Consider the following 22,759-nt stretch of genomic DNA (forward strand, 5'->3'; position numbering starts at 1 on the left):
CACAGATACAACCTGGGAGCCCTTTCTAGATCACTATATACAGGCTAAAGAGTGAAAACCAGAGAGCTCCTTAGAAACTGTTAAGCACAGTGGCCAAGGCTAAGCCCTGCTGTGCAAGCCCGTTTTGAGTTTAGGTTACCTTTACATTAGTACTAGATCTCTTAGGTCACGAGTAGGGTTGAGCGAAACGGATCGTTCATTTTCATAAGTTGCCGACTTTTGGCAAAGTCGGCGTCTGATGAAACCGAGCCGATCCCTGTGTGGGGTCAGCCATGCGGTACGCGACTTTCGCACCAAAGTCGCGTTTCGATGACGCTAAAAGCGCCATTTCTCAGCCAATGAAGGTGGACGCAGAGTGTGGGCAGCGTGATGACATAGATCTCAGTCCCCACCATCTTAGAGAAGGGCATTGAAGTGATTGGCTTGCTTTCTGCGGCGTCACAGGGGCTATAAAGGGGCGTTCCCGCCGACCGCCATCTTACTGCTGCTAATCTGAGTGTAGGGAGAGGTTGCTGCCGCTTCTTCAGAAGCAGGGATAGTGATAGGCAGGGTACATAAAGCTACAAACCGCTTGTGCTGTAGCGATTTCCACTGTCCAACACCACCTTTTGTTTGCAGGGACATTGGAAGCTACATTTTTTTTTCGTCAGCGCTGTCGCTCATTGGGCTGCCCTAGAAGGCTCCCTGACCCTGATAGCTGCGTTGCTGTGTGTGTACGACGCTGTGCAAACCAACTGCTTTTTTCAAAGCACAAATCCTGTTTTTCCTTCCTTTCTGCACAGCTATCTTGTGTGTTTGTCCACACTTTTGTGTGCAGCAGTCCTTTTTATAGCTGCCTGCCATACTTTTCTGAGATTACTGCAGGGAGATAAATATTGGCAAGTCTGCCTCTGTGCCATTGCTGTGTGTGGCATCTCTCTCTCATTGTGTGGCACCGAAAACCACTGTGTGATACTTGGCCATTTTTTTTTTTTTTTTCTAAATTCTCCCTTTTCAAAAAAAAAAATTAGTGGGAGATAAATATTGGCAAGTCTGCCTCCGTGCCAGTCCTGTGTGTGGCATCTGTCTCTCATTGTGTGCCACCGAAAAGCACTGTGTAATACTGGGCCTTTTTGTTTTTTTTGGGTAAATTCTCCCTTTTAAAAAAAAAATAATAAGTGGGAGATAAATATTGGCAACTCTGCCTCTGTGCCAGTCCTGTGTGTGGCATCTGTCTCTCATTGTGTGCCACCGAAAAACACTGTGTGATACTTGGCCATTTTTTTTTTTTTGGGTACATTCTCCCTTTTCAAAAAATAAAATTAGTGGGAGATAAATATTGGCAAGTCTGCCTCCGTGCCATTGCTGTGGGTGGCATCTCTCTCTCATTGTGTGCCACCGAAAACCAGTGTGTGATACTTGGCCTTTTTTTGGTGGGGGGGTAGATTCTCCCTTTTCAAAAAAAAATAATTAGTGGGAGATAAATATTGGCAAGTCTGCCTCCATGCCAGTCCTGTGTGTGGCATCTGTCTCTCATTGTGTGCCACCGAAAAGCACTGTGTAATACTGGCCCTTTTTGTTTTTTTTGGGTAAATTCTCCCTTTTAAAAAAAAAATAATAAGTGGGGGATAAATATTGGCAACTCTGCCTCTGTGCCAGTCCTGTGTGTGGCATCTGTCTCTGATTGTGCGCCACCGAAAACCAGTGTGTGATACTTGGCCATTTTTTTTGTTTTTGGGTACATTCTCCCTTTTCAAAAAAAAAATAATTAGTGGGAGATAAATATTGGCAAGTCTGCTTGAGTGCTGCTCCTGTGTGTGCCATCTGTCTCAAATTATTGGGGCACAGAAAACCTAGTGTGTAACATTGGGCCTGATTTTCCTTTCAGTGTCAGGCACCTATAAAGGTATATATAAATCCTTCAGAAGTTTGAGTTCACCTTATAAGTTGTTTTACAGTAACAAATAGCGTTACTTTGGTTACTTTTTGCAAACAATGAGGAAGTCTAGTGGAAGAGGTCGTGGCCGTGGGCGGTCATTGTCAGCTGGTAATGATGGTAGTGGTGGTGGAGCATCAGGTGGTCATGGTAAAAGCAGTACAGCACCTAAGTCTCGAGTTGTTGAGCCAAAAACTTCGTCTGCCTACACAAGGCCTCGAACGCTCTCTTTTCTGGGAGTAGGAAAACCACTTTTGAAGCCGGAGCAGGAGGAACAAGTATTGGCTTTCATTGCTCACTCTGCCTCTAGCTCTTTCGCCTCCTCCTCGGAAAGTGCCAAATGTCAGAGCAGTGCATCATCAGTGGATGCTCCCGGTCAGGAACAAGTCGCTTCCTTGTGTCCTTCACCCAGAACAACAGTGAAGGATGCGTCAGTCGACACAACAGGTTACTCCATGGAGCTCTTTACACATACCGTTCCTGGGTTAGACAGTGAAACAGTTAACAGGCCATGCCCATTAGAAGTTGAATCGGACATGGAGTGCACAGATGCACAGCCACAGCCAGATTACTATGCTGTTCCTTTGACTCAGACCAGAACATTGCCCTCGCAGTGTACTGAGGCAGAATCAAACCCAGCGGAGACTATGGTGCCCCGTCACGAATGCTATACCACTGGCTTACACGGTGACACAGACGAAGTTGCACACGACATAGAAGAGGAGGTCATAGATGACCCAGTTGTTGACCCCGATTGGCAGCCATTGGGGGAACAGGGTGCAGGCGGCAGTAGTTCAGAAGCGGAGGAGGAGGAGCCGCAGCAGGCATCAACATCACAACAGGTTCCATCTACCGTGCCCGTATCTGGCCAAAAACGCGTGGCAAAACCAAAACCTGTTGGAGGACAGCGTGGCCATCCAGTTAAAGAAGCTCAGTCTGCAATGCCTGAAAAGTTATCCGACAGTAGAAAGAGTGCAGTCTGGCATTTTTTTAAACAACATCCAAATGATCAGCGCAAAGTCATCTGTCAAAAATGTTCAACTACCTTAAGCAGAGGTCAGAATCTTAAAAGTCTAAATACAAGTTGCATGCATAGACATTTATCCACCATGCATTTGCAAGCCTGGAATAACTACCAAATGTCCCTAAAGGTTGCAGCACCCTCGGCCAATGAAGCTAGTCAGCAACGCTACATCCCTTCCCTCACTGTAAACCCACCATTTCCCGCACCACCGGCAGTATCTGTGCAGCTTTCGTCGCCAGGCCAAAGCAGTCAGATCACCAGGTTTGCAGTAGGAAACACTGCATGTAGGGCACCGGCAAGAATACCATCTCCAACCCTCTCTCACTCACCCATGTCCACCGGCACCACCGCTAGTTCCACGATCTCCAGCTCTCCAGTCCAGCTCACCCTACATGAGACTCTTGTTAGGAAAAGGAAGTACTCATCCTCGCATCCGCGTACACAGGGTTTGAACGCCCACATTGTTAGACTAATCTCATTAGAGATGATGCCCTACCGGTTAGTTGAAAGCGAAGCTTTCAAAGCGCTGATGGACTACGCTGTACCACGCTACGAGCTACCCAGTCGGCACTTCTTTTCTAGAAAAGCCATCCCAGCCCTCCAACAGCATGTTAAAGACCGCATCGTCCATGCACTCAGGCAGTCTGTGACTACAAAGGTGCACCTGACAACAGATGCATGGACCAGTAGTCATGGCCAGGGACGTTACGTGTCCATCACGGCACACTGGGTGAATGTGGTGGATGCAGGGTCCACAGGGGACAGCAATATTGGGACAGTTTTGCCTAGTCCACGGTCAAGGAAAAAGTTGGCTGTAGGCGTTCGCCCCCCCTCCTCCTCTTCCTCCTCCTCATGCAGAAGCGAGAGCTCGTCCACACACCGCAGTCGCACATCGACTCCATCCACAGCTGCCACTGTTGCACACCAGGTGTGCCATTATGGGACAGCTAGTGGCAAGCGTCAGCAGGCTGTATTGGCAATGAAGTGTTTGGGCGACTACAGACACACCGCGGAAGTTCTGTCCGAGTTCTTGCAGAATGAAACTCAGTCATGGCTGGGCACTGTACATCTTGAGGCAGGCAAGGTTGTGAGTGATAACGGAAGGAATTTCATGGCTGCCATAGCCCTTTCCCAACTGAAACACATTCCTTGCCTGGCTCACACCTTAAACCTGCTCCTCAAAGTGCGCAGACTTTGCTCGCATATCCGCCATTCGCCCGTACACTCCAGCCATATGCAGAACTATCAGCGGTCTTTGAACCTTCCCCAGCATCACCTAATCATCGACATTTCAACAAGGTGGAACTCCACACTGCACATGCTTCAGAGACTGTGCGAACAGAGGCGTGCTGTTATGTTTTTGTGGGAGGATACACATACACGGGCAGGCAGTTGGATGGCAGACATGGAGTTGTCAGGTGTGCAGTGGTCGAAGCTACAAGACCTGTGTCAAGTCCTTCAGTGTTTTGAGGAATGCACACGGCTGGTTAGTGCAGACAATGCCATAATAAGCATGAGCATCCCCCTAATGCGTCTGCTGATGCAAAGTTTGACGCACATAAAGGAGCAGGCGTCTGCAGCTGAGGAAGAGGAAAGCCTTGATGACAGTCAGCCATTGTCTGGTCAGGGCCGTGTAGAGGACGCGGTAGCGGGCGAAGAGGAGGAGGAGGACGAGGAGGATGATGGGGATGAGTACTTTTTGAATGAGGAAGCTTCTCCTGGGCCAACAGAAATTAGTGGCGTCTGTTTTTTTTAGGGAGACAAGTGACGTAGATTTGCCTGTAACAGCCCCTCCAACCAGCACAACCGCAGATTTGACAACTGGAACTTTGGCCCACATGGCGGATTATGCCTTACGTATCCTCAAAAGGGACACACGCATTATTAAAATGATGAGCGATGACGATTACTGGTTGGCCTGCATCCTTGACCCTCGCTATAAAGGCAAATAGCAAAATATTATGCCACATGAGAACCTCGAACAAATATTAGCAACCAAACAAGCTACTCTTGTAGACCGTTTGATTCAGGCATTCCCAGCACACAGCGCCAGTGATGGTTCTCAGTCTCACACAAGCTGCAGGGGGCTACATGGCAGAGGTGTTAGAGGTGCACAGATCAGAAGTGGCGTTGGACAGAGGGGTTTTCTGACCAGGTTGTGGAGTGATTTCGCAATGACCGCAGACAGGACAGGTACTGCAGCATCTATTCAAAGTGACAGGAGACAACATTTGTCCAGTATGGTTACTAACTATTTTTCTTCCCTTATCGATGTTCTCCCTCAACCATCATTCCCATTTGATTACTGGGCATCAAAATTAGACACCTGGCCTGAATTGGCAGAATATGCGTTGCAGGAGCTTGCTTGCCCAGCAGCTAGTGTGCTATCAGAAAGAGTAATCAGTGCTGCTGGTTCAATATTAACCGAAAAAAGGACTCGTCTGGCTACCCAAAATGTGGATGATCTCACCTTCATTAAAATGAACCACTCCTGGATTTCAAATTATTTTGCCCCACCTTTCCCGGCTGACACCTAGCTTTCCTATAAAAAGGTCTTGCTTGTGGACTGGTCTTACTAAGTGTTCCAATCTCTTAATTTGCAGCAGCTGTTTGTCCAGCATACGACATGTTTACACCTCCCCCAATGGGAAAAATCCCCCCACGGGGCCGTTGTCTCGCCACTTGGCGCAAGCACCCGTTACAGTGCTGTTTGTCTGAAGAGGTGGGTGTGCCCGCTTTTGGTCGACGGCACTGCCACTGGGTCCCTCATAGTACAATGTAGTGTCTCTGGCGGTGGTGGTGCGCACCCAACGTCAGACACACCGTTGTAACATGAGGGGCCCTGGGGCGGTACCGCCGGCCACAAGAGAGTTCCCCCCCCCCCCCCCAGCTCAAACTGTTCTCTACCAAGTGCAAAATTATCTCGCACAGCTCCACCAATGTTTAGTCTATGCACTGACATCATTCAATGCCTGGCACTGACAAACAATACCAATTTGTTGACATCTATGATGCTAGTTAAAGTAGTCTGGGGCAGTGTCCTATATTGACACCAGTAAATACTAATTTACTGCCAAATTACTTTGTGATAAACTCTGCAGATGAGCCCACCCCTGTACCTAAGCATGCCACCCTTTTTTTACTTATAGTTGTTTTGCGAGACATTAACATGTATTTTTTTTTTGGAGTACTAACTGTGTCAGACACTCCTTGCAATCCTCCTCCACTGACCACAATGCTGCCTGCCTGTGTATCCATGTAACCGATTTAAAACTGCCATGAGCCTATTGTTTGTTATTTTAGGCCTTTGTTAGCCTGTCTGTGGTCCCTACTTGCATTACTCCTCCTCCACTGACCACAATGCTGCCTCGCTGTGTATCCATGTAACCGATGTAAAACTGCCATGAGCCTATTGTTTGTTATTTTAGGCCTTTGTTAGCCTGTCTGCGGTCCCTACTTCCATTACTCCTCCACTGACCACAATGCTGCCTGCCTGTGTATCCATGTAACCGATGTAAAACTGCCATGAGCCTATTGTTTGTTATTTTAGGCCTTTGTTAGCCTGTCTGCGGTCCCTACTTCCATTACTCCTCCACTGACCAGACCAATGCTGCCCGTTTACCCCTGGAACCTATTTTACAGTGCATAGAGCCTATTTTTTAATTTTATTTAATATTAAGAAAGCCATGATGGACTACGCTGTACCACGCTATGAGCTACCCAGTTGACAATTCTTTTGCGAGAAAACCCATCCCTTCCCTCCACCAGCATGTCAAAGACCGCATTGTCCATGCACTCTGTCAATCTGTGAGTCCAAAGGTACACCTGACAACAGACACATCGACCTGTAGGCATGGCCACGGAAGGTTACGTGTCCTTTGTGGCGCAATAGGTTAATGTATTGGATGCATGGTCCACACAGGGGACAGCCTGGTAAGTCTGTCTGCAGTCCCTAATTCAAGTTGTCCTCAAATGAATAAATCTGAGCTTCAACCTTCTGTCTCTCATTAAGTGCTGTTTTTTTTAAAAAACTTGGTGTTTAGGGCCTACTAACGGTGTCTGCCCCTGCCTGGTGTTTGCCCTCAACTGAATACAGCTGAGCTTCAACCTTCTGGCTTTCGGCCTATAGTATCAGATATTAAACTGCATTTGACCTTCAACTTTGGTTACGGCCTACTAACGGTGTCTGCCCCTCCCTGGTGTTTGCCCTCAACTGAATACAGCTGAGCTTCAAACTTCTGGCTCTTATTAAGTGCTGTTTTTTAAAAACTTGGTGTTTAGGGCCTACTAACGGTGTCTGCCCCTGCCTGGTGTTTGCCCTCAACTGAATACAGCTGAGCTTCAACCTTCTGGCTTTCGGCCTATAGTATCAGATATTAAACTGCATTTGACCTTCAACTTTGGTTACGGCCTGCTAACGGTGTCTGCCCCTCCCTGGTGTTGAGTCTGACCTCAACTTAATACAGCTGAGCTTAAACCTTCTGGCTCTCATTAAGTGCTGTGTTTTTAAAAATTGGTGGTTAGGGCCTACTAACGGTGTCTGCCCCTCCATGTTGTTTGTCCTCAACTGAATAAAGCTGAGCTTCAACCTTCTGGCTTTTGGCCTACAGTAGCAGATATTAAACTGCATTTGGCCTACTAGTGTGGTTGGGCCCTTAAAACAGTGTCTGCTGCTCTTGGGTTTGCTACTCCACTGAACAAAACAATGCCGCCTGTTTAGTCCTGTTACCAATTTTGAACTGCATTTAGCCTACTATATTCTTTGGCCCTATATCTGTTTCCTCCTCATCCTGCCCATTGCCCAGCCACTGCTAGATGAGTCTGCTGGTACAATGACCTAGACCACTACATTCCCCTTGCACTCTACACAGCCAGAATCTGACCCTGCTGAAAGTAAGGTTCCCCTTCCCGCATGTTATACCACCTTACACAGGGACAAAGAGGAAGGTGCAGATGAAAGTGCAGGTTCCTTCATCAGGTGGGGGGGGCATACTCGTTGGCGACATCACTGACACAGGGCCCCTCAGAGTACGCAAAAGTGTCGCTGCTGGTGGGAGGCGCCCCCGCCATGCAAACACACCGCTGTACTTTGAGGGGCCCTGTGCCAGTGCCAATGCGAACGAGTGGGCCCCCCCTGCTTGCTCGGGATGACAGCACTTGCAACGTTGAAATACTTACCTCTCCCTGCTCCACCGCCGTGACGTAGTCCACGTTTCCTGGGCCCACTAAAACCTTGAGCCAGCCCTACCCCCCACAACTTTTGCCAAATGACCCCCAAGTTCCAATGCCCAACTATTATTATAAAGTTAATTAAGATTGACAAGCTTCAGAAACAAGAATGGATGTTTTTGGCATTAAAATGGGCACTGTAGGTGTTTTCCTGGCCTCCACTCACTGCCGACTATGCTTCCCCATTGACTTGCATTGGGTTTCGTGTTTCGGTCGATCCCCGACTTTTAGCGATAATCGGCCGACTGCACTCGACTCGACTCTGGACAAAGTCGGGTTTCACAAAACCCGACTCGACCTTAAAAAAATGAAAGTCGCTCAACCCTAGTCACGAGTGTTACTGGTCGTCAGAGTCCCATAGAGTTTTCATTTTTTTACTTAAACAATCTGACTGTGTTACTGCAAAACTTGGAATATCTTGCTTTATGTGATCAGCAGAAGGCAGAAGCTGATGGCAGGAATATCAAAAGTGAATAAATCGCGAGGGGCAACAGCTGGGAAGTAAGAAGAGGGGGGAGATAGATTTATCTACAGATAAAACTGGGCCTGGAAAAGAAAAATTTGGAGACAAAAAAATGTATTAGGTCATGGATTTAGGTTTTGTGATTATAACAACTAATTTAGGTAAAGCTGTCAATCACATTGTGGTCGGGGAACATAAGACTCACATTTTCTCTGAGTCCTGGCAGTATTTAAAGAGATTTTTATATAAAATCACGTGACAGAGTCACATTCATTTTCCCCCAAGAAGATTGGGGAATTTATATTTTAATTACTACGTCCTTTTCCAACAATTCATGTCCCATCAATGTCCCCTTCTTAACCATTAATTGTGTCTCTGGATGATGGGGCTCGGCTTCATGGAAAAAAAACTTCTGGAAGAGCGTGACTTTTCTAGAGACATTTGCGAAGCCCATGAGATTTTCCAACTCCTCTAGAAGCTCGAGATGTCCTTGCTTTTTACAGAACTCACCAGGATGTTTTGAGAGAGTCGGCAACTATTACCTGTAAGTGGCTACTATGAACAACAATGAAACAACTCTATAGTTGGGTGTTGCTGGTTTTGCTCATAATGAATTCGTACTTGAAGGATCAAACATCAACATCCTGAGTAGCTTCTTCCATCTGGAGGACAGCCATCTTCTATATATTTTTCCTAGGAGCAATTACCTTACATCTAATGGTGGCCTTGAAATGTGTAGTTACTCAGGGCACAATACTTGTCCTCACTAAAGAGGGCGGCATTTATATTGATGACCTGGGCATCCGGTATGTACACCGCTCATTCCCCCTCATGGCATTATAAAAGCTAAAGACAATTCTGCTTACTTCTTCCTCCTTTTTGTTGGATTCCCTTGCAAGTAGAACTGTATGAAGTGGTTTTAATTGATTTTTATTATAAAGCCATGCATTCTAATAATTACAGAGGCATATTGCTTGAGATCAAGCCCAGCCACCCACAAGAATATATTTCCTCATGTGATTCAGTAAGTACGACCATGAAACACAAGGATCACTAAGTATGGGAAAATCTAGACTCGAGCGGAATAGTTATGAACCAAACTGAACTTTCTTTGAACTGATCTTCATTTGGAATAACAAGAATCATAGTAAAGATGAAATATAATCCTAGCTACAAAAGGATTTTACAGTAGAATTTATTCTACAAAGTAAGGCTCGGGGAAATGAATGGAGCCAGAAACCACACGGACTATTGTTAGGACTCAGGAGCTTTTTTGGTGTATAGAATTACCCTAGTATGTACATTTGTGCATTGTGGCGCTTTGAGCGATGGTGTCTCAGCTCAGTTTTAGTTCTTAGTTCTTTTAATGCAATGCCTGGTGCAAAAATATATTTTTATTGATGGATACTCTGTCTAAAGAAGAATATCTTGTTGCCCCTTTCTTCCCTGCATCCATCACATTCAGCTAATCATGTGCTGAAGCACTTACACCCCCAGATGCTTACATTTTTCCCTCCCACCACCATGAACAAAAATACTGCAAAAAAATTTTTTGGGGCATGTTTTTATAAGCCTTGCTTGTTTTGCAGCCTAGTTCATAGAGTTATTCCTGCAAGATTGTGGCTGTTGGCAGTTATGCATCACTAATATCAAAACCAACACTAGGGACATTCCACTAGGCTTAGAAGTGTTTGGATGGAGGCAACAAAGTAGTATAAGGACTTTGGCTCGTGGTTCATTTAGTTTCCAAATTCATGGTGATTTTAGGTCATGCCATGAGAAGGACTTGTTCACACTACCGTAGTAATCGGATGAGTGCTATCTGATTTTTTATCGAATATCATCCTGACCAATGATATGTAATGGGGCAGTGCTGATCTACGTTGTTTTCACATACCGATTCGGCATGAGAAAAAAGTTGCAGGATGCTGACATGTAAATCAGATGAGATTCACCCTTTCAAATCAATGGGTTAAAATCATTGGACCGCGCTTTGTTATCAGTTTGAAAACCACGGACTCACAAAATAGAGAAGATGGAGAAATTTTGTTCTCCATCTTCTCCTCACCTGGTCTACGATTCCAGCATCAGAAAAAATCAGTTCACACTAGGCTGACACTCTGATCAAACTCTGAACAAAGTTTGATCAGAGTGTCATTAGCATAATCAGCCCGATTCTCTCGGAGGAAAAAATATACAGTGGTGCAACCCTAGCCTAATCCTGAGTTCAGATCACATTTATGACACTTATAAAAAAAACTTTACCAAATTTTGGAAAATGTAAAGATGTTGCCTGACAGTTTTGCTTAGCCTCAATTTTACTTCAACCTTATACATCCATCCTTGGATTTACCTGGGGAATGTATTTTTTATGTTATAGTGCAAAAAATATTGATTTTTTTTTCCTTCTTGCATGACCTGGTTTATTACACTTACAAGACCTTTTATCTTTGAATCTGGTTTAATGCAATGACAAACAGAAAACAGTGGTGATGCTCTCATGATCTACGTTCTAGCCAGTGAGGTTAGCGTAGGTATGAAGGCCTCAATACTAGGGATCAGCGAGCACTAAAATGCTCGGATGCTCCTTACTCAAACCAAGTAATTCCTAATGTTCAGATGCTTGTTTCGAGTAACGAGTTTAATGGGAGTCAATGGGAAATCTGAGCATTTTTCTGGCAAATACTACAAGGAGTCTGGGGGGGCAGTGAAAATATTCAAATGGATGGAAAAAGTGCTGAATGGAAGGAGACATGCATGGGGAAGAACCTTGGAAGCATCTCTGACTCCAAGATCGCACATGTTCATTACTGCTCCAGAATATCAGATAGCTTCCCTCACCAGGATGAACCCAAAGGGAATTGAAGCACGCCCCCCAATATGTACGATCATTAGCAACTTGAGGTATGGCCTTTTAAGTACAACTTGAGCACCCGCTTCAGTAAAAACCTAGAAACTGTTGAAGCCTCTAGTCCGGCCCCCACTAGAAGTACACAATCATTGGGGCTGAATGTTTCCCCTTCTTCAGGGATGAGACGATTGTGAGGAGTGTCATATATGGTATCTCTCACTGGGGCTGAATGTTTCACCTTCTTCAGGATTGAGACGACTGTGAGGAGTGTCATATATGGTATCTCTCACTGGGGCTGAATGTTTCACCTTCTTCGAGGTTGAGACGACTGTGAGGAGTGTCATATATGGCATCTCTCACTAGGGCTGAATGTTTCACCTTCTTCAGGACTGAGACCATTATCAGGAGTGTCATATATAGTATCTCTCACTAGGGCTGAATGTTTCACCTTCTTCAGGACTGAGACGACTGTGAGGAGTTTCATATATGGTATCTCTATTATTTACAAAAAAAAATGGCTCCTGCGAAGGAGGCTGCTTATCAAACCCTTACAGACATGAATAAAGCCTAAACCAAACCTACTGTAGAAATATTTTTTGTCTCAATATTCATTGAACCGTCTTGGTAGAATTGCTACCCTTTGTTATACTCAGTGCAGGGTGACACATAAGTCACAGAGCCTGTGTCATGATCCACCCCTCGGCCAATGCAATGAGCAAAAATAACTGTACTAGTTTTCCTGGAGGGTTCCTTTGATATATTTGTATTTTTTGCTATTCTGCTCATCCTAAATTTCTGTTTGCAAAAAAGACTTAATATATGAACCCAACCTCTAATATTGATTCTGTTGTACACCTTCTTTATTTATAGCAATATTTAGGTATAAAAAGGTTCTATATTCTCTATATATTGATCTTTTTGTGAGTTATGCTTCAGTTCTCGGAATATATCTAAACAGAAAATCCAACATTTTTGGGGTCACAGGGAAAAAATTAGAATAAAGGTTCCCAATTGTGCAGTATGTAATATAATTTATCTGTAATTGCCCTTGAAGGTAAAAGATTAGTTTTGTACCTTGTAGGGAAATTAATCTTGATATTGAGCTTCTATAAGGATGAATGTAGAGCAATTTACGGAATACTAACAAATACTATATATCAGCTAGTAACTTTATTTCAAGTGCAGACATAAACACTTCATCAGTGCTAGGTTGAGGTTCTTGTGGCCCAACAGAGAAGGCAATTTTGAGGAACCACCCTACATCAGTGCAGAACATGTGCACACAAGGTTGGATTGACCCACTAGACTATCAGAAGATCCTCCACAGACCTACAGTAAACTCTGACTCCATTTTGGGCACAAGTGTCAAACACATTTGTACCCCTTGGCGCAGGAAAGGTTTGACCCATCACAGTATCAGCAATCTCTCCAGTGAGCCCAGGCTGTAAAGAACCAGTAGAAGAAGACCAATATTTGAAGGAGAACTTGGAGCCAACCGTTTACCACTAAGGTCCATTTTGGGGGGGAATTCACAAATAAGTTAATTTGATAAGTATAACTTGTCATTCTTAAACTCATCATGACCCATCCAAAACTCTTCCTTTCCAACCCATAGGCCAAACCTATGAACATATAACTAGCATCCAGTGTAAATGTAAGGAGGTTGCTTTCCCTGCTCCTTGCCTGGAAGTGTAATAGGGTGCAGGGTTGCGTATGTCACCACGGAACAGACAGACCAACTGTTAGAGGGGATTTATTAACAGGGGTAAAATTCTCCTCGCAGGGAGTAAACAGGGGGTGAGCAAAGGTAAAGCAAGCAGTATAACAGTACACAACAAGTTAACTGAAGGTACGAAACAGTTAAGCAGAATAGAAATGGAAAAAAAACAGTGTTCTTGTAACTTATCAGTCCAGGGAAATCCTGACTGGAGGGTCCTAATTTCCAATGTGGGTACAGTCACCAGCAGCACTTGAAGAGTCTGAAGTCTTTCCTGTCTTCTGACAACTGGAGACTCCGGGGTTAAACTTTTGCAGTCTGTTTTTCTCAAAGTGAAACTGGAACCAGGAAATAGCACAGTCTCCGTCACTGCTGCAGGAGTCTCTGTGCAGTCTCTCTGTAGTTACAATGTCACACACACACACTGGGCAGTTACTTATCACACTCAGGGATCTTTGCTTGTCACTGCAGTCACCAGGGCTGCACAGTCACTGTCTCTGATTCAGGAGGCTTCCAAGTCTACACCCTCACATCCAGCCTTCACTCTGGTGGGTATCTCAGCCTCAGTGCCCTCACGGGGAGCACTACCTTTAGGGGAGCACGGCGCTGCAGCCTGCCCTCTCTTTGGCGCGCTGCCTTCTCTCTGCTCTCCCGCTCTTTTCTGACCACACCTCTCTCTTCCCAGCAGTCGCCTGGTCCCCTCTGTCCAGGGCAGAAAGTCTTCCCCCTAACAACCCAGCTGTCTGACTATGTGGTTCCAGGCAAGGAGCAGGGAAAGCAACCTCCTTACAGAACCACTTAGTCAGACAGCTGGGTTGTTGGGGGGAAGACTTTCTGCCCTGGACAGAGGGGACCAGATGACTGCTGGGAAGAGAGAGGGGTGTGGTCAGAAAAGAGCGGGAGAGCAGAGAGAAGGCAGAGCGCCAAAGAGAGGGCAGGCTGCAGCGCCGTGCTCCCCTAAAGGTAGTGCTCCCCGTGAGGGCACTGAGGCTGAGATACCCACCAGAGTGAAGGCTGGATGTGAGGGTGTAGACTCGGAAGCCTCCTGAATCAGAGACAGTGACTCGGGTGCAGCCCTGGTGACCGCAGTGACAAGCAAAGATCCCTGAGTGTGATAAGTAACTGCCCAGTGTGTGTGTGACATCGTTACTACAGAGAAACTGCCAGGCTTACATACAGAGACTTCTGCAGCAGTGACGGAGACTGTGCTACTTCCTGATTTCAGTTTCACATTGAAGAGAAAAGACTGCAAAGGTTTAACCCCAGAGTTTCCAGTTCTCAGAAGACAGGAAAGACTTCAGACTCTTCAAGTGCTGCTGGTGACTGTACCCACATTGGAATAAGGACCCTCCAGTCAGGATCTCCCTGGACTGATAACTTACAAGAACACTTGTTTTTTCCATTTCTATTCTGCTTACTTGTTTCATAGCTTCAGTTAACTTGTTGTGTACTGTTATACTGTTTGCTTTATCTCTATTAACCCCCTGTTTACTCCCTGCGAGGAGAATCTTACTCCTGTTAATAAATTCCCCTCAACAGTTGGTCTGTCTGTTCCGTGGTGACATACGCAACCCTGCACTCTATTACATACCCAAGAGCAAGACGGGCCTTCACCAACTAACACTGTGTACCCAAATGGGCTGAGATGTTGTCTTCATCTACTGCCATCTCTTTAGTTACAAACTTCAAATAGTCTCTTCCAAGCCATCTTAAAGGGAATCTGTCATTAAGTTTATGCTCTGTTCTGAGAGCAGCATGATTTAGAGGCAGATACCCTGATACCAGTGATCTGTCACATACTGGGCTACTTGCTGCAGTTTTGATTAAAAACAGTTTTATCTGCTGCAGATCCAGCTGTTGTCTACACACTGAGCTCTGTGTATCCCCGCCCACACCACTGATTGGCAGCTTTCTGTGTACTGTGCATTGCCAAAAAGCTGCTCATTAGTGGTGGGGGCGGAGTTGAACTACCTGGCGGCAGATCAAGTAGTCCTCTAGCGATAATCTCCTGCTGATAAAACTGTGACTGTAGCAAAACTACAGGGGGTAACCTAGTAAGTGTCACATCACTGGAATCAGAGTCTCTGTCTCTACATCATACTGCTCTTAGATTAGGTAGCAAGAATCTGGTGACTTATTCCCTTTAAAAAACTAGTCCATTAAATTAGACTAGCTGTTGTAAACAGATATGACCCACTCCACAATCCCTGACCCTCTTGCTAAGTCACTAAACATCCTTCTGCCCAAATTAGACATTGCATGCATATATATTATCTATCTATCTATCTATTATCTATCTACCTATCTATTATCTATCATCTATCTATTATCTATCTATCTATCTATCTATCTATCTATCTATCTATCTATCTATCATGTACCTATCATCTATCTATCTATCATCTATTTATTATCTATCTATCTATCTATCTATCTATCTTCTATCTATCTATCTGTCTATCTATCTGTCTATCTATCTATCTATCTATCTATCATCTATCTATTTATTTATCTATCTATTATCTATCCATCTATTATCTATCTATCTGTAGCGCCCCCACTGCCGCAGGGCCGAGGGGTACCCGGTACCGGGCCTCTTAGTCTCTGTTCTGGGGTTGTCACGGTGGCTAGACCCGGCCCGTGACCCTGCTGAGGGGCGTACAATGTAGGTAGAGGTATAGGAGGGTGTTATCGTGCAGGACGCAATCAATCACAAGGACACAGGGGTGCAGTCTCTTTACCTCTTTACTGATGAATTCAGGGTCCTCAGTCCGGAATACGGTTAACCAGGCTGCGCAAGTCCGGCCGGTCCGATGGCACCTCCAGAGTTCCCTTTGCAGGTGGAAATCTGTGCCTTCCTGCTAGCGCTATGTGTTGTGGTCCACCCCTGCTGTGCTTACGGGATAGTCCCCACAACTGTTGTGTCTGTTTCTCGTGTTCCCTCACAACTCGATCGGATGATGTTCTTCTCCTCCGTCCCTCCCTGATGTTCTGGTTAGGACGCACCCGTATGACAGGTAGGCTCGGAGCTCTTCCGGGACCCTAGAGTCGCCCCTCTCCTAGTGTGCCCCCTATGTCTTCGTAGGTGATATAGTTGAGACAGCCCACCTGTAACTGACTGTCCTGCTGTAGGTTTGAAGTATGGCCTGGAGTTCTATACTTCCTCGGCGTTCTGGCCACCGGCAAATTGCGCCTTAGTAGGATGTTGCCTCGGTCTGACAGCACGACCCCTACTGGTGTTTCTCCTTCTTGCTTTGATCTCGTTTCTCACTCAGCACAATAAATTTCGCTTCTTATCCTTTCTTGGGGCACCGCCGCTATACTGAGCAGGCACGGTCCCGTAACGTTCTCTCTCATTGCCAGGCCTCTGTCAGGATCCCACCCCTGACAGGGACCCTACCGAATCTTCCCCCACCACACCCTCTGCCACAAGGTGTTGCCTGGTTCCAACCCAGTCAGCTTTCTGATCTGACTTTCTGCCTGACCCCCAGTTTTACCAGAGTGTGAGGAGTGGCCTAATGAATAGAACTCTTAGCTCCCCCTGGAGGCCCGACTGTGAAATGTATTGGTGTATGTGATACCTGGTCAGATGAATCCCTTCAGTGCCATCAGACGTACCATAGCCCCCCTTAGTGGCGGAGCAACAGTACTGCAACGACCAGGACTCTGGGGTGCTGCACTCCCCCTCGGTTAAATCCAGTGCTCCTGGACTGGGAAGAAAACAACAATACATGTTCGCAAAAAGACATACAATTTTGAAAATGCAATAACAATAAGCAAGTTTGAACAAAGCTTCCCTTTATGGGAGGTGAGGACACTTGAACGTTACAAACATGGTTAAATACTTTTAAATAACTTTACTATAAATAACTTTTCTTACCCAACCGGGTATTCTACTGAGTGCAAATTCTGAACAATAGTTTAACATTGCCTTTAAGGACGTACTCACTAAATCCACTAAAGACCTTTTTATATCACATATAAGGCTAATTAACTTTTATGCATTCTCCTACTTTAAGTCTGCAGGACCGCCTGTCCTAACTGCTCCAGACCTACTGCCTCTCCTTTCTGTTACAGGACCGCTCCTTTCCGCCCGAGCCTACTGTCCTTCCACTACTATACACAGTATAAAACATGTTTTTCTTTCAGTTCAAGATCACTGAGCCATCTCTGTATGGCTCCTAGGAGGACTCACTAACTAACCCCGTACGGGTTCACTTTCTGTCCTCATTCTTCTATCACATTATCAAACATTTCTTACAATCAACTAGTTGGCTACATATAACTCCTTCAAATTAGCATCATTACTTTTTCTTTCAAAACATTATTGCCATCTAACCATCTTAAGGCAACACTGTTCATAAGTGCAGGATGTGAACATCCCCTTTAAGAGGGGACTAAGTCTCTATGAGATAGTGCAACTTCTCAAACCGCAAGTCCGTATGCAGCAAGGACTCCAGTGCAGGTTCCAAGAACCGTATCTTCGCAAAGAGTCCGTCTTTTATGTAAAACCAGTAGAGAGCACCTTTAAGAAGGTGCAAACTATATACAAGGAGTTTGTATCATGCATTGTTCATGATTCAGCAGTTCTTGATAACTGGTGCAAAATGTGGAAAACAAACAAAAAGCAATAGGGATCCCGGGTCAACAAAGGGATCCCTTTAAGAGTAACCCTAGTCGGGTTTAAAGCAGCAAAACAGCAGGAAACAAACAGTTAACTATTTACAGTTTCAGGTTTACGAGGTTTAGTTGGACGGCTTCCAGGGCTGCACCTGGCACTTAACCCCTCTTGGCCCGGGAAGGGTGAAGTCCAGGGTTGCACCCAGTGCTGGACAAACGCCGTTAATCCGTCTTTCATGTACGGTTAGGTCAAGCACAGCAATAGAGGTCTGCGCAGCTTGAGTAAGGGCATTTGCTGCAGCAGAGGTAGCGGCTGCTGCAAGATCAGTCACTGGAACGGAGTCAGCAGCTGTGGCACTAGCAGTCGCAGGAGTGGTGTCAGTCATCAGGGCAGGGTCGTCCCTCACACCTGCTTCAGATGCGGTCCCTCCGGTGCCGGTCTGCTCCGTCTCCGCTGGGGTCTGGAACGCTGGTTGCAGGGCCTTGTGCTGCGACATTGTCATCTCTGCTTGCAGCATCCCGCTTTCCGGCAGGGCCTTGCTTTCCAGCTTCGGAGCGCTGGAACTTGTTTCCTGCTCCGGACCAGACGAGGCTGCCGACAGGCGTCTGGCGAGGCTCCCGATGAAGATCTTCTTCCACCCGGCCTCAGTGCTCAGCTGCGTCCGCCGGGGTCGGTCGCTGAGCTCGTCCACTCCAGCCTGCAGGAATTCAGCATCGGCGGTGGAGGCCTGGTTGCGGTGCCCCTCCGGGTGGCCGGGGGAGTCCTTTGCTCCTACCCCACGCTCCAACTCCGGGTGGCTCGCCATGGCGTCCTCCATGTCGCTGACTACTTCTTCCTGGTCCTTTTCCCGCTCTCTCCTTCGTGGGCGGTTTCTTTTTCGTTGTCTCCGCCCCCATTGAGGATCAGGAGGCGGATCTCGGCTGCTGACGGACACGTCATCACAGCACAGTAATACTTAGACTGGGCGGCCATTGTCTTTCGCGCTCTCCAGCTTGTCTACGCCCACTCCACGCCCTTCTTCTTCTCCTGCGCTCTCCTTAGCGCTGTAATGGCGGCGGTTTTGGCGGCAATCCTTGTAGTAATGGCAGCACACAGTCTTTGCAATAAAGTACAGTCCAAGTATAATAAATCACAGTTCCAAGGCACACATGACCTGGTTCTTCAGGCTTAAGTAGATCCTCTTCGTGACGCCAAGTTGTAGCGCCCCCACCGCCGCAGGGCCGAGGGGTACCTGGTACCGGGCCTCTTAGTCTCTGTTCTGGGGTTGTCACGGTGGCTAGACCCGGCCCATGACCCTGCTGAGGGGCGTACAATGTAGGTAGAGATATAGGAGGGTGTTATCGTGCAGGACGCAATCAATCACAAGGACACAGGGGTGCAGTCTCTTTACCTCTTTACTGATGAATTCAGGGTTCTCAGTCTGGAATACGGTTAACCAGGCTGCGCAAGTCCGGCCGGTCCGATGGCACCTCCAGAGTTCCCTTTGCAGGTGGAAATCTGTGCCTTCCTGCTAGCGCTATGTGTTGTGGTCCTCCCCTGCTGTGCTTACGGGATAGTCCTCACAACTGTTGTGTCTGTTTCTCGTGTTCTCTCACAACTCGATCGGATGATGTTCTCCTCCGTCCCTCCATGATGTTCTGGTTAGGACGCACCCGTATGACGGGTAGGCTCGGAGTTCTTCCGGGACCCTAGAGTCGCCCCTCTCCTAGTGTGCCCCCTATGTCTTCGTAGGTGATATAGTTGAGATAGCCCGCCTGTAACTGACTGTCCTGCCGTAGGTTTGAAGTATGGCCTGGAGTTCTATACTTCCTCGGTGTTCCGGCCACCGGCAAATTGCGCCTCAGTAGGATGTTGCCTCGGTCTGACAGCACGACTCCTACTGGTGTTTCTCCTTCTTGCTTTGATCTCGTTTCTCACTCAGCACAATAAATCTCGCTTCTTATCCTTTCTTGGGGCACCGCCGCTATGCTGAGCAGGCACGGTCCCGTAACGTTCTCTCTCGTTGCCAGGCCTCTGTCAGGATCCCACCCCTGACAGGGACCCTACCAAATCTTCCCCCACCACACCCTCTGCCACAAGGTGTTGCCTGGTTCCAACCCAGTCAGCTTTCTGATCTGACTTTCTGCCTGACCCCCAGTTTTACCAGAGTGTGAGGAGTCACCTAATGAATAGAACCCTTAGCTCCCCCTGGAGGCCCGACTGTGAAATGTATTGGTGTCTGTGATACCTGGTCAGATGAATCCCTTCAGTGCCATCAGACGTACCATAGCCCCCCTTAGTGGCGGAGCAACAGTACTGCAACGACCAGGACTCTGGGGCGCTGCATATCTATCTATCTATCTATCTATCTATCTATCTATCTATCTATCTATCTATCTATCTATCTATCTATCTATCATCTTTCTATCTACCTACAGTATATATCCCATATCTATGTATCTTCATGTCTATCTCTCTTTCTTTCTCTCTCTTTCATATATAACCATCTATCCATTCATCCATCCATAATTTTTCCTTCTATCGATCCGTTGTAGTATCTTCTTATATTCATGATAAATAGCCATCTTATCTCCGGGTGAGAAATGTGTTTAATTGTGTGAATGGCTTAGTGGATAAAATCCATACAATGTCATTTTGGAGGCCTGCAGACTATGGGTAGTTACTGACAGTTGGTTACAACATTAGATGACCGGCAGAACATGGTTCCTTTCTCCTATGTAAAGAGAATGTAGTGCTATTTGTCCTAATTCGCATTATAAATGAGTTGTAAAATCATCTTCCAGGTGGCTGCGCTCCCCGGAGGAGGCTTTACATTCACATGCAAGTTTTCTTGGAAATGGCATTTCATTGAATGGTGGTCAACACATTTATACCTTTGAAATCCAATTACACAGATTTACTGAGAGGGTAAAAAAAAAAGTAGATGGGAAATTGACCCGGCTGCTAAATTCGCAGACAGATTCAGTGTTGCAGAACTGCAGCGATCAGCTCGGCGACGCTTTCTTATGTAAGTTTCTTTCCTATATTAAGGCAGAGTAAATTTTGGCTTGTGTCCTCGAAGTACTGAGTGTTGCAGGCAATTGTCTGCCAGAAAAAGATAAAAAAAGAATATTATTTATTTAACTAGCCGGATCACAGAGTATTTCTGTTTGCATTATTTACAACGTAGTCATATTTTTCCAATATTACCATGAATTGATAATAAAATATTGAAACGTAGGATATAAAAGGATTAAGTCAGAGCAGCTGCAGCCCTGGCACATATTAAATTATTGGCTTTAGCTTTGTGTGTTTGTGTGGACGTAAATAATAAATAATAAGACGAAGTAAAAAAAAAAAATCTAAAACTTTATTTTATGCATTTCTCCACACTTTCATCATTATTTGATTTTTCAGACTGAGTCTTTGTGCTTATTACATTTTGGAGCTAAGATTTCAGGTCTGAAGCTTTACTTTTCGATACTGATCTGCAAATCCCATGCAAAGATATAAATTTAATAAATAACATGTTGGTTACCAGCAGCCGCCACTAGAGGGAGTTTACTGCATGTAGAGTTATTATTGTATTTAAAAAGAATCTGGTCATTTGCTAAGAAATAATTAATAAAAACAAATGCTAAAATCCCTGCGCTCCCCTGATTTTGACACTTTTTTCGGATTTGCGCTGCGTCGCTTCATTGCAGAGATATTCACATTTGTTGCTTTTGGAGCGCAGTATGTGAAATCTCCACTTTGCAATCCAACTTGACTTTTCTTCGGAGTCTTCTCTGGAGGGAGTGTGCTTTCATCCCTCCCACACTTCGTAAATCAGTAGGTATCAGTCTCAGACACTACCAAGTTGTGATTGGCAGCTTGCAAGAGAGAGAAATGAAATGGCACGCCCCCAAAAAAAATACACTGTGTCCAGCTGGACTGCAAACAGAGATTTCACATAAAGTGCTTCAAAAGCAACACGTGTAAATATCTCTGCAAAAGAGTGCAAAAAGGAAAAAAATGGCAGAATAAGAAGACCTCTGGGATTTATAAAATGTATTTGATTAAATTCTGTTGAACAAATGACAGGTCTGTTTTAAGGAATAACAGCATACAGTCAACTTCTTTACTCCCTCTAGTGGTGACCGCCAGTAATCAACATATTATTGTTCATATTTAATGACCATAAAAATAACTAAAGATTATCTGCAGCTCAAAATCCCAGCCAGCTCTAGCGCAATGCTTACATGCTAGACAGCAGCAGTGGTCGGTTTCCTGGGCAACGAGCTGTAAACAAAAGAAAAGTGTTAATATCTTAAGACCGGCTGCAAATTTTAATAAGTAGTAAATTGCACAAGTGCTCATTTTTACAAGCACTGTCAAACAATAATATATAAAGATGAGACTAACCCTTTAAATATATGAAAAAAATGTGTTAAAAAATGGGCATTCTCTTGGACAGGGTACTCATATTTTGTGGGGTTGTCCTCTGCATTTTAAGATGAGAGTAAAAAAAAAATCCAGTCTTTTTAGGAAGTCAGCTGTCCTTTCTTTATTAGTTTGCTCTGTGCCTGGCTGGCCGCTGCTGGATATGAAGTCTGTAATTTTTAGATGGTCTGATCTTGCCCTCTGTATACATAGGTCTGCTCTAGGCAATGGATAAGGGGGATTCTGTGTATAGGGTGGTCCTGGACTTGGGTCTGTTCAAAAAAAGGGTCTAGCCTGAGATCTGCATAACAAGGGGTTTGGCCTGGGGTGTATATATATATTTTTAAAGCAGTATTCATTTTGGAGTCTGCTGGAGGTTGTCATGTGATTTATATGTTTTTCAAAATTTGGTTGGTAGAGATGTGTTCGAAATAAATGTGCATAAGGAAAGATTTTTCTTGTATTTTATGAACAGCAACCACAATGCCCAGCCGGGTTTGTTAGACAACATACACCAATGGCGACTAGACTTTCCCAT

At 45.5% G+C, this 22,759-nt stretch overlaps 1 protein-coding gene across 1 annotated transcript in view; it reads left to right on the forward strand.

Annotated features, from left to right (window-relative positions):
• MALRD1 (MAM and LDL receptor class A domain containing 1) overlaps nt 1–22,759 on the forward strand; it is a 491,201-nt gene that overhangs the window by 212,841 nt on the left and 255,601 nt on the right. The gene's annotated exons all lie outside the window — the stretch shown is intronic.

The sequence above is a fragment of the Ranitomeya variabilis genome, chromosome 6 (genome assembly GCF_051348905.1).
Source record: "Ranitomeya variabilis isolate aRanVar5 chromosome 6, aRanVar5.hap1, whole genome shotgun sequence".
In the NCBI taxonomy this organism is placed as follows: domain Eukaryota; kingdom Metazoa; phylum Chordata; class Amphibia; order Anura; family Dendrobatidae; genus Ranitomeya; species Ranitomeya variabilis.